Raw genomic sequence first — 11,637 nt, forward strand, 5'->3', positions numbered from 1 at the left:
ACCGCCGGAGCCGGTGCTCACCAGTAGCAGAGGGCCGGCAAGGGGGCGCCGGACCGCCGGAGCCGCGGCCACGGCCACCTCACCAGCAGCTGCGGGGCGGGAAGGGGGTGGGGACGACGGGGCCGGGAAGGGGGCGGGGACGGCCGGCCGCGATGCGGGGCGGGCGGGGACGGCCGCCGGCGATGCGGGGCGGGGCGGGGACGGCCGGCGGCGGTGCGGGGCGGGGACGGACGACGGCGCGCGGGGCGGGGACGGGGGCACGTGCGCGGTGAAGGGCGGGGACGGACGGCGGCGCTCGGAGCGGGGACGGGGGCACCGCGATGCGGCCAGGGCGGGGACGCCGCGATGCGGCCCGGGCCGGGGCGGCGCCGGCGCAGAAGGGGGCGGTGGCGGCGAAGATCAAGGCGGCGGCGGGGGTGGATCGAGCGGCGTGGAGGCAGAGTGGTCGGGGGCTCAGGGCGAGGTGGATAAGGCACGCGAGTGGCTTTTTCTTTTTTGCGAGGACTTTTTTTTTGCGAAAATTGTGGTAATAATTCCAGCTTTGCATGGAATTTCAAACAATATTGTATGTTTGAACATGCATTCCAATCCTCAGTAGTTAGGTTGGCCTGTAAGAATCCTGAAATAACTCTAGTGTACATGGTTGACTTATAGTAACTTCAAAAGAGGCTTTGTTCATCTGTACGCAAATGCTCAAATTCATGTAGCCAAGTCTTGGAACACATGAAAAATAAAATGTAGATATAACAGTAAACTATGGACATAATAGACATTAATTTCATAAGTAGAAAAATTATACAGAGCTGCGAGGGCGGAAAGGATTAAAATAAGAGAAAATCTGGAGAAAAAAAAGTTAAATTTTTTTGTGACAATCGTTTGACAATCTGATGTTATTTTCTTAATTTTTTTAAATGTGTACCATAACCATCTATGCTTAGTTCTTTTGATGTAAAAAATTAGATATCACAAGTTGGGAACGATCCAAAAGAACAACCAATGAACATGCATCATTGGGATGGAAAATAATACATTCTGTTTTTGTGCATACATAATACAAACATTCATTCATCTATGTATATACAAAAGTTCACACATGCCGCAACACGTTCACACATGCATCAGGAGCCGTGCGATGTTTCGGTGGCATAGCTGCGCCCCGAAGGCCACCCCGCCTCCTAGTTAACCAGGAGATCTAGCTCTTTGACTTTTGCCGGACGGGCTTTGACCAGTGGTCTCTTCCACCTAGTTGCGACAGGTCTGCCCATAGCAACATCCCCGAACACAGTCTAGACACAACCCACCACTAGATTCCCTCCGGTTCTACCGCACCCGCACGATTCCCCCTCCAAGTGACGACGACACTGCCGTCCGTGGAAGGGGGGCCACACCACGGAGCCCCAAGACGGGCGTCTACGCATGCCACAACACTTTCACACATGCATCAGGAGCCGTGCGATGTTTCGGTGGCATGGCTACGTCCCGAAGGCCACCCCAAATCCCAGTTGACAAGGAGATCTAGCCCTTTGACTTTTGCCGGACGGGCTTTGACCAGTGGTCTCTTCCACCTGGTTGCGACAGGTCTGCCCACAGCAACATCCCCGAACACGGTCTGGACACAACCCACCACTAGATTCCCTCTGGTTCTACCGCACCTGCACGATTCCCCCCTCCAAGTGACGGCGGCGCTGCCGTCCGTGGAGGGGGGGCACAGCACGGAGCCCCAAGACTACGCATGCCACAATACTTTCACACATGCATCAGGAGCCGCGCGATGTTTCGATGGCATATCTACGACCCGAAGGCCACCCCGAATCCAAGTTGACCAGGAGATCTAGCCCTTTGACTTTTGCCGGACGGGCTTTGACAAGTGGTCTCTTCCACCTGGTTGCGACAGGTCTGCCCATAGCAACATCCCGAACACGGTCTGGACACAACCCACCACTAGATTCCCTCCGATTCTACCGCACCCGCACGATTCCCACTCCAAGTGACGACGGCACTGCCATCCGTGGAAGGGGGGCCACACCACAGAGCCCCAAGACGGGTGTCTACACATGCCACAACACTTTCACACATGCATCAGGAGCCGTGCGATGTTTCGGTGGCATAGCTACGCCCCGAAGGCCACCCTCTAACCAGATTCCCTCTGATGTCAACCAGTTCCCCCCTCCATGACACGGCGGCAGCGACGTTCATGAGGGGGGCAATCGATATACCATTGGGGTATGATTTTTGTTTAGACAAGGCACATTTGTATTGTAAAAAAAGAAAATAATAAATAATACTAAAAAATACATGTATGCCTACGGTAAGGGCGTAGGCATAGCTGCGCACACCGATCTGAAGTATGCCTACGGGCATAGGTGCACGCACGGCCATGGATCAATGACGTGGCGATGCACGCAGATTGATGACATGGCAGAGGGCATGGGCCAGGCCTACGCCGACGGCATAGCCGTCGGCATATCTCTGCCACACCACAGACCGTATCTATGCCTACGGTAATGCCGTAGGCATAGCTGCGCACACCGATCTGAGGTATGCCTACGGTAAGGCCGTAGGCATAGCTGCGCACACCGATCTGAGGTATGCCTACGGTAAGGCCGTAGGCATAGCTGCGCACACGGCCACAGATCGATGACATGGCGGTGCACGCGGATTGATGACGTGGCAGAGGGCATGGGCCAGGTCTACATCAACGGCTATGTCGTCGGCATATCTCTGTCACACCACAGACCCCCGGCCCTTGGATCGATGACGTGAAGGCGTCCAGGATCGGGGATGTCAATATATCTATGCCAGCTATGCCGACGGCTTAGTCGTAGGCATAGTTTCAGATGTATGCCGACGGCCTAGCTGTAGGCATAGGCTCCACGTGGCGCCCTTTGGTAGCTCGTGGTAGGCGAAGCCGTAGGCATACTTTTTTTGTCTCATTTTTTTTCCTTTTTCCTGTTTGATTTCAATGCCGACGGCCGCCGTTAGCCCCGTCGGCATAGTTCGTACGCCGTCAAACGGTCGCCGCTAACCGGGTAGGCGGGCCTCGTCTAAGCCGACGGCCTCATCTATGCCTACGGCCCCCGTAGGCGTACCGCCAGAGGTCCCGACGGCGGTAGTATGCCGACGGCCCCCGCCGGCGTAGATCAACATATGCCGACGACTTTTCTATGCCTACGGCCTGCCCTAGGCCGTCGGGATATATCCATCTGTGCCTACGGGGGCCGTCGGCATGGATGTGGCCGTCGGCAACTACATTAATTCTGGTAGTGACAGGAGGTATGTCCCATCTTATTCTGGTTGCAAGGATGTGAGCAGGGTGGTTGAGATGGAGGTGTCACTCATGTACGACATGTTATACACCAAGGCAAGCGTGATCCACACATGGGGTGGCTACATCATCCGTCTGGTCTCGCCGCTCGCTACTGCCACGGCGCTCTATCTCTTCCACAGTAAAGACGGCCAGGCGATGGAGAGTGCAGATCGGGCGATCACATACACCTTGCTTGCTGGTACCTTGTTGTTGGATGTGAGATGGCTGCTCAGAGCACTAGGGTCCACCTGGACCTATGCATTCTTGCTTGATAGTACAGATCAGGAGGATGGAAGCAAACAAGGGCTGCTTCTGGGTCGCCTCCGCTGGAACCTCCTGGCCAGTTTGCTGTGGCTGGGCCGCCTCAAGAAGGCAGGTCGTCGTCGGTCTGTGAGGCATTCATGGTATTGGCTCCGTCGCCTCCTGGTCTCTCTGGATCCGTCCCGGCTCCCACTGAGAAGCGGCCCAAGTGGCCACAGGTTGTTGCCGGGCTCGGCAGTCGGACAGCACAACTTGTTGCAAGAGTGCAGTGCTCAGGGTGGACTGGAGAAGATGATCTCTTATTTTTGCGCTGGACAGGGGAAGAAGAAGATTGATGTCAAGGATGTCTTGTTGGAAGTTATGTGTACATATCTGGTGCTGGAATTGGAGACAATGGCTTGGATGCGTCCCACAGGGGAAGTTGATGATTATATGAGGACTAATAGCAAGAAATTAAATTTCCAGAAGAACATCATCGCGCTGCACGTCGCCACGGACATTTTCCTCTTGTGCAGGACAAAGTCCCAAAGGAGAGAAAGTAGAGCATCAGCCAAAGACGAGAAGAAGATCCGAGCGTTGTCAAATTACATGATGTTCCTCCTCGCGCAACGCCAGCACATGGTATTGCCACCGGGTGACGAGGCCGGCGACTACAAAAAGGCCTGCCTCGATTTGAAGGAAATATGGCGTGAAAGAGGAGGGACCGGCGGTTCTCTAACAACCCCAAGAGAGACCGAGCTTGCCAACATCCTTCTGAAGATGAATGCAAAAAAGACAAAAATTTACATTGTAAAACGCTATTTAGAAGCATTGAAATTTGTTTTTTTTACAGGGGCAGAACGAAAAAACATTTTTTCGCTAAAACTTTGTGCCGCGCACACACATTGGTGAACTTGTATGAGTGAGATTTTCTTTTGATTTTTTCGACATTTTAAAATGTGTTTAAAATGCATTTTTTTCAAAAAGTGGGTGCCATGGGTTCAGGGCGTGCAGTTAGGCGTATATTATCAAAGTGCAGTTCAGACTTTTCGTTTTCGTAGGCAGGCCGGGGCGCGGCACCCGCCCGTCCGCCGTCCATCCCAGCGGCGCTATCTCTTCAGTCCCTCGCTCGTTCCACTTCCACCCCAGCGGGCGCGAGCGCTGTGACCAGCGTAGCGCTGCCGCAGCAACCTCCGGCGGCTGCCCCGCTATGGATCTGGCGGTGGTCGGCGACGGCCCCGGGATGCCGACGCGGTGCCAAGATCGAGGCGGCGGCGAGGCATCTCGCCTCGCGTCTTCCCCGCCTCCCCGTCCGAAGGCGCCCGCGATTCCGCTTACTCAAGTCGACCCATCAAGCGAGGTTAGCTTTGGGCACTTCTTATTGTTGGGACTACCGCGTTGAATCGATTCGGTACAAATACCTGTCAAAAAAAGATTCAGTACAAATAGCCCTTTGATCCTGCAACTGCACTGTAGATGCTTATGCTTATGGTTTCAGTACAAACTCTTTTGTGATCGCATGAACAATCTGAACCTACTGCGCATCGCCCCTTCGTTTGTAGCTAACCATTACCATTTCTACACAAAAAAGTAAACAGGAAGATTACTGTGCTTCACATTTCATCGTTCACGGATACGAAGCTGACGACTAATTAGCAACCGAGGCGTCCGCGTATGATTCAGCATCACGCTATGCACACCAATTAACCATCTTTTGCTGTTTGAACATGTGTAGACTGTCTTCCTTTCATGACAGGCTTAACCAAAGATATGCGTGTGTTTCTGTCAGAAATTTAGTGTTAAAACAGAAGGAGCCCCTCTCAGCAAAGCGACATTACAAAATCACAGAAGAGTTTCTGCGTGATAGTATCATTCTGCGTGATGTGTGTGTTTCTGTCAGAAATTTAGTGTTATACTGTACAACAGAAGGAGTCCCCCTCAGCAAAGCGACATTGCAAAATCACATCATGCAGAATGATACTATCTGCCCTGTAGAGCAGACATCGTCACATCTTTAGCACTAGGTGGCTCTTCCTCCGTTACCCTTATGTGGAAGTACGCTGGATGCTTAGGTTCAGGCAGGGTCATACTTTCAGTGCTTAGCATCGCAACCACGCTTGCTGTGGTGGGTCTATCAGCTGCATTCTCTTGCACACAGAGCAATGCGATGTTGATACACCTCATTGTCTCTGATGCATGTGACTCTGAAACTATTGATTCGTCAACGAACTCAAGTCATCTTTCCTCTTTCCACAACTTCCATGCCTTGCAGGAGTTTACACACGTATTACACAAAGATCATTAGATGAACAATAAGTACTTTTACATATTGGATATAGAAAATACTTACATATCCAAGAAGGTTGAAGAAGTCCCCAAATTGATGGAAACATGAGTTCCTTTTTCCATGGATGATCTCAAGAATCAGCACACCAAAGCTGAATACATCAGACTTGATCTAGAAGAGACCCTCTGAAGCATACTCGGGAGCCATATACCCACTGAAAATATAGTGACAAAAAATAAACTTCTATTTTAGTTTTTGGTATTTGAAAAATAAACTTGTGTGGGATGGACTAATTTGCAAAAAGAGCTTACTATGTCCCAGCAATCCTTTTTGTGTTCCCTTCAGTATCATTTGAACTGAATATTTTTGCAAGCCCAAAATCGGATATTTTAGGATTCATTTCACTGTCCAAAAGAATGTTGCTTGCTTTAAGATCTCTGTGTATGACACGTAACCGAGAGTGTTTATGCAAATATAGAAGTCCTTGTGCTATCCCTTCGATAATAGCTTTTCTTTTCTCCCATTTTAATAAAGCCTTTTTAATTTCATCTGCACACGAGTTAAGAATAGATGTATATTAGAGAGGGAGGAGGGGTGATAGATTTAGTAGATAGAGTTAACCCATAATCTGTAACAGGAAGCTCAAGAAGTAATACCAAAGATAAAGAAGTCCAAGCTTTTATTTGGCAAATATTCATATATCAATATTTTCTCCTCTCCTTGAGAGCAACATCCCAAGAGCCTAACCAAATTTGTGTGCTGGAGCTTAGCTATGAGTTGGACTTCATTTTTAAACTCGGTGAAACCTTGCCCTGACTGTAAAGCTAGTCTCTTAATTGCTACCTCCGATCCTTTTGGTAGCTGACCCTGTGGAGGTTTAAAAGAGTTCGATCAGTGAGACCATCTTACGAAATAAAAGGCTTTGAATCAACTGCGTAAAGTCAAAGGTACATGTATAAAATCAACTGCGTCATACAATTTTAGCTATTGATGCAAGCTAGGTTTCTTCTCTTTGTCTACATGCATAAATGTGTTCTTACCTTGTATACTGGGCCAAAGCCACCTTGTCCCAATTTATTTTCATCTGAGAAGTTACTTGTTGCATCTGATACTTGTGAAAAGTCAAAATATGTGAACTCTGAACTCCTTCCTATTCCCCAGACTAGTTCTTCATCTTCCTGTGAGCCCACTTTACCTAAATTCAGAAATCAGAGTTTATGTACTCCTTTCGGGTAGTGCTGATTCAAAGTATCTATGAATCTAAATGGCCTGAGAGATGTGTGAGTAGAGTAGCATTTCTGTAACTGACCTGTTACATGCCTTTTGATCAATCGAAACCAAATCATGAAGCAGAAAAATGATGCTAGTGGAAGCACAACCGTGGTAATGATCAAAACCTTTATTACATGCCCTAAAATGAAAGATTTCATGACAAAGGTAGGCGGTTAGTTACTTAGTTCGTTAGAAAATTCTTTGCATGTATTACACAGTAGTAAGATTCAGCAGTTCAAGGTTGAAAACAAATGGTTTTGGAGCTCAGGGTTGAAAACAAACGGTTTCGAATCTCAAGGTTGAAAAGTGGGTTGAAAGTGGACTTATTTCGTTATTTTTGAAGAATATTCTGACATGTAATAGAATCTAATGTTGCATCGAATGTAAGTTTGCAAGTTGAAGCATTGCTCAATGTTTAGCAATCAGCCAGATGAATTGATTATGCCCTTCAATGTCATTGAAACTAAGTCATGGCCATTAGATCTATATATCCGAAGGTGCTGTATATGCATAACTCATACAAGCCGCTCACTCTTCATACGCTAACCTATTCGTCAACTGGCACTATACCATTAGAGAAATTATTACAGTCAGTTCTACCTTAGATCTACTCTATACCATTAGAGAAATATAGACCCACCAAGTGTATAATTTCATTTAACTCGACGCTTGAGTATGATGGGTACCATTTGAAGGTGACCTGGCACTGTAAGGATGCTTTACTATAGTCAATTTTAGGGTCATAAAGATGTGACTGGAATAATGTAAAGAGAGAAAAAATAGTAGATAGATACAGATAATGCAAATGCTTGTTAGAACAAAAAAAAAGGAAGACGACCTATTTTTTGGGGAAAAAGAACCTGTTGCTTACTCTTGTGTTTCGGGCCGGGCAAAACAACCGGCTTATTCTCATCTTTCTGCCTTGGTACACTAACTGGCCCTGGCGCTGGCTGGGGTATCATCATGTTTGTTGTTGGATCTGACCAGGTGACCTGCTTCATTGGCTGGCCCTCATAGAAGGGACGCGGGCTGTACCTGAGATTGCACCACATACCAGCAATCCATTCACCGAGTTGCTGGTTCAAGAAACTCTTGGTCGTGCTCTGGATATGGTAGAGGCATTCCCAGCAGTCACCCGGCGGCAGGTCCAGGTTGCACTGCGCCTGAGAGTACAGCAGCGGGAATGTGCTGTTCACATCCATGCGGCCAGTGGCGTACCTCATTGTCGAGTGGTACGCTGCCTGTTTTGCTGTCTCTTGAAGCAGCACTTTGATGTTGTAATCAATGTTGACCTCAGTGTACTTGGCCCTCACCTCGATGGGCATGCGATCCCAAGCCTCAAATTCGCGGTTCGCAAAGATGAGCAACCTCTTTAGCACAACATTGGAGTCGTAGATAAGGTCCGTGGCAGTGATGTGGACGATGCAGTCCTCATACAGGATATGTGTGTCGTCGGATGCACACAACCGCCACGCATTGTGGAATGCTCTGGCGATGCATCTGGGACAGGCCGGGGTGAGGCCAGCGATGTCGCCATGGCACACCGCGACGCCGTATGTGCGGTCTTGGTTGGTTCCGACGGATCCCTTGGTGAGGAGGGTTTGTTTGGACGAGGCACTCCTGGATAGCACTTTGGATAGGAGCTCAAGGTTGCCTTGGTAGCTAGGTGCTATTGTTCATGCTGGAGTTGCTAACGTTGCAGAGGTAAACCAATAGAGTAGCTGAGACAAATGGCTGGAAACCGAGAAGGAGCAGCAAGACGATGATCATGGCTCTGACTAACCAAAGGTAACCAGCTCTCGGCCCCTCCAAGAGCTTCCTTCTTATCAACATCATTTGGAAAGCTTGTTTGTCCTATGGTTTGACTGCTCACTTAATTAGTGATCAGTTATAACATTAGCTTGCAGGCCGCTAGAATAAACTTGCGTAGAATACAATACTGCAGCCGTCCACGCACCAGCCTCTGTAATCAAAAGCACAAGCGACACAAGACAAGGGGAGAGAACAAAACGTAGAAAAGGAACTGATCCAGTTTCATTGTTTCAGTCAAAGGTTGAAGGGGTCTTGTTATTGTGGCCTTGAATGAGCAGCGAACTCGGAGATGATTACGACACTTTGGTAAGCTATGTGTAATCAAAAGCACAAGCGACACAAGACAAGGGGAGAGAACAAAACGTAGAAAAGGAACTGATCCAATTTCTTTGTTTCAGTCAAAGGTTGAAGAGGTCTTGTTATTGTGGCCTTGAATGAGCAGCGAACCCGAAGATGATTACGACACTTCGGTAAGCTATGGGCCATCTCTTGTATTAGATGCTGGATCCAGAAAGATTGTTTCTCACACTGAAATGCTTTGAAAATCCTCTAAGCTTCTGCGATGCTGGCATTTGTCAAGACATTGAAAACCTGAAGTAGGTAAACTTGGTTGAATTATACGTATCATGCAGCAGAGTTTGTTAACTAAGTTTTGCCAGGTATCTTTAGCTCGAGCTCTGTGAATGACCCTGAAACAATAATGCTGTTGGTCGAAGCTGAAAGCTGAAAATGTAGCGTGTTGCCGGCTTTCATAGCGTCTGAATTCTAGTCGTATATATGAATGGACCTGGTGTTATTCCACAGTGGCCAGTGCGGCCTCTTCTTTTTCTGCACAATATGTACAGAAGCTGGCAACCAAATGGCGAGGAATCACATGCACATGCATCTCGATATATATAGTAGTATATATATAGCTGAAATATCTCAACAAGTCTGCAAAATGGTACACCTCAGGAAAATAAATGTTTTTTAGGAGAATAATAGTAGGTTTCCCTACTGGATTTTTTAATTTTAATGTAAAGAAAAGTAAATGATAAGCGTGAATTTTTGTTTATTCACATTTGATATTTTCCTGAGGAATCACGTACACATTTCGGTGTACCTACACAACGCAACACAAAAGCTATATTTCCAAAGACTATTTCTGCACAAGGTCTGTCTATCTAACATTGTGTGCATCATCATCTGTTCTTGGAGCTCCAGTCCATGATGGCCGACCGGAGCGAGTGGTTGGGGATGAGGCTCTTGCTCGGCAGCCGGAGGTTGGTCATCGGCGACTTGTCCTTCATGCTCACCCATGTCTCGATCGCCTTCCGGTCGTAGGTGTACCCATCGGCGGCGACGCATGGGTCCTCCATGATTTCCTGAAGAATGGGGCAGAGGAAGTGGCCCGGCGCCGCTGACGATGATGCTGGTCGACCATGCTATGAACAGGGCGGGCACTAGCAAATACTTTGACCTGAACTCCAACAACTGATCTGAAGCCAAACTTATCCAAAATTCCCTCTTTAGACAATCTTCATATGACTTTCTTTGAGTCTTGGTACCTTCAAAGATTTTCTTCCAATACTACGGAGACACTTAGGGCTATTCATGCTTAGGGATCAAACCAAATTCAACTCTTTGGAACCACCATTCTTATTTCTTTCTAATGATTTTATTTTCTTTACAAATGTTTCCAAATTTTCAAAAATGATCACCTTTTCTTGAGAAACTTTCACCTTTAAAAAAATATTATTGTGTCTTTTGAAAAAAATGTCCACTTTAAAAAGTATTCATACTCTAAAGAAATGTTCATATTTAAAAAAAATCACAATTTTTTATAAAAAAAATATTCGCATTTTTTCTAAAATATTCGCATTTTTTCTAAAATATTCGCACTTGTTTTTTAAGATGCCCACTTTTATTCAGAAAATATCCACCTTGTTCTCAAGTTTTTAAAAATATTTACATTTAAAACATGTTTATGTAACTAAAAATGTTCATTAAGATTTTTTTTAAATCAGCTGTTTATTTCATGAACTTGTAAAAAAAATATGAGAGACCAAAAAACTGAGCGAACCAAGAAAAACTGAGCGGACCAAGAAAAACGCTAAAGAACTCCCGCCACCCAGTTAAGAAGGAATAGCTGGACACGTCTAAATGGGCCAGCCCACTCGCATGCCTATGTGTTTGCCCTCCAATTTAACGAAATAAGCGTCAAATAGGAGGTCCTCTATTCAAGAATGAGCCAACTCAAGTGCTTTTACCAACAGGTTATGGGAACTTGCATCTTGCAGGCTCTAATTGTACCAGCAGGTAACAGTTAAAAGTAGGCCAACACATGTTTACAGCTGCGCAAACACAGATAAAGATTGTAAGATTAGTACCATGGCATGGCTACACATACAGAGAAATAGTTCAGCAGTTACTGCAAAGAGTTTAGCACTAAAAAAACTAAACAGACATGAACAGCTCTGAAACTTCCACTCCTATACTTGCTTGAGTTGAGCACCACACAACGGACAGGAACAGCTCTGATGGAAAATATGGACAAAATGGGAAGAGAACAGAGCTTCGTGACGGGAAGAAGGTAAAAAGAAAATCTAGAGTGACCCGATGGAAAAGTAAGAATAAAAGAAACAAAAAGTTCATCACACGGTGAAGATGTGACGAATTACAAATTGACAGTCTTTTTTAGAACTGGAACTATGGTAAAATCCAGTATCGACAGGCCTAG

The 11,637-nt window shown here is 46.9% G+C and overlaps 1 long non-coding RNA gene and 1 pseudogene across 1 annotated transcript; one reads left to right on the plus strand and one right to left on the minus strand.

Annotated features, from left to right (window-relative positions):
- Positions 1-4,575: 4,575 nt before the first annotated feature.
- Positions 4,576-10,550, plus strand: LOC125520121 (uncharacterized). The gene is made up of 4 exons (XR_007288481.2): positions 4,576-4,907; positions 9,153-9,224; positions 9,317-9,388; positions 10,122-10,550. It is a non-coding gene; the product is annotated as an uncharacterized LOC125520121 (long non-coding RNA).
- LOC125518319 (cysteine-rich receptor-like protein kinase 15) lies at positions 4,903-9,158 on the minus strand (annotated as a pseudogene).
- Positions 10,551-11,637: the final 1,087 nt, after the last annotated feature.

Source organism: Triticum urartu, chromosome 7A, assembly GCF_056163025.1.
Source record: "Triticum urartu cultivar PI428250 chromosome 7A, HENAU_Tu73, whole genome shotgun sequence".
Classification (NCBI taxonomy): domain Eukaryota; kingdom Viridiplantae; phylum Streptophyta; class Magnoliopsida; order Poales; family Poaceae; genus Triticum; species Triticum urartu.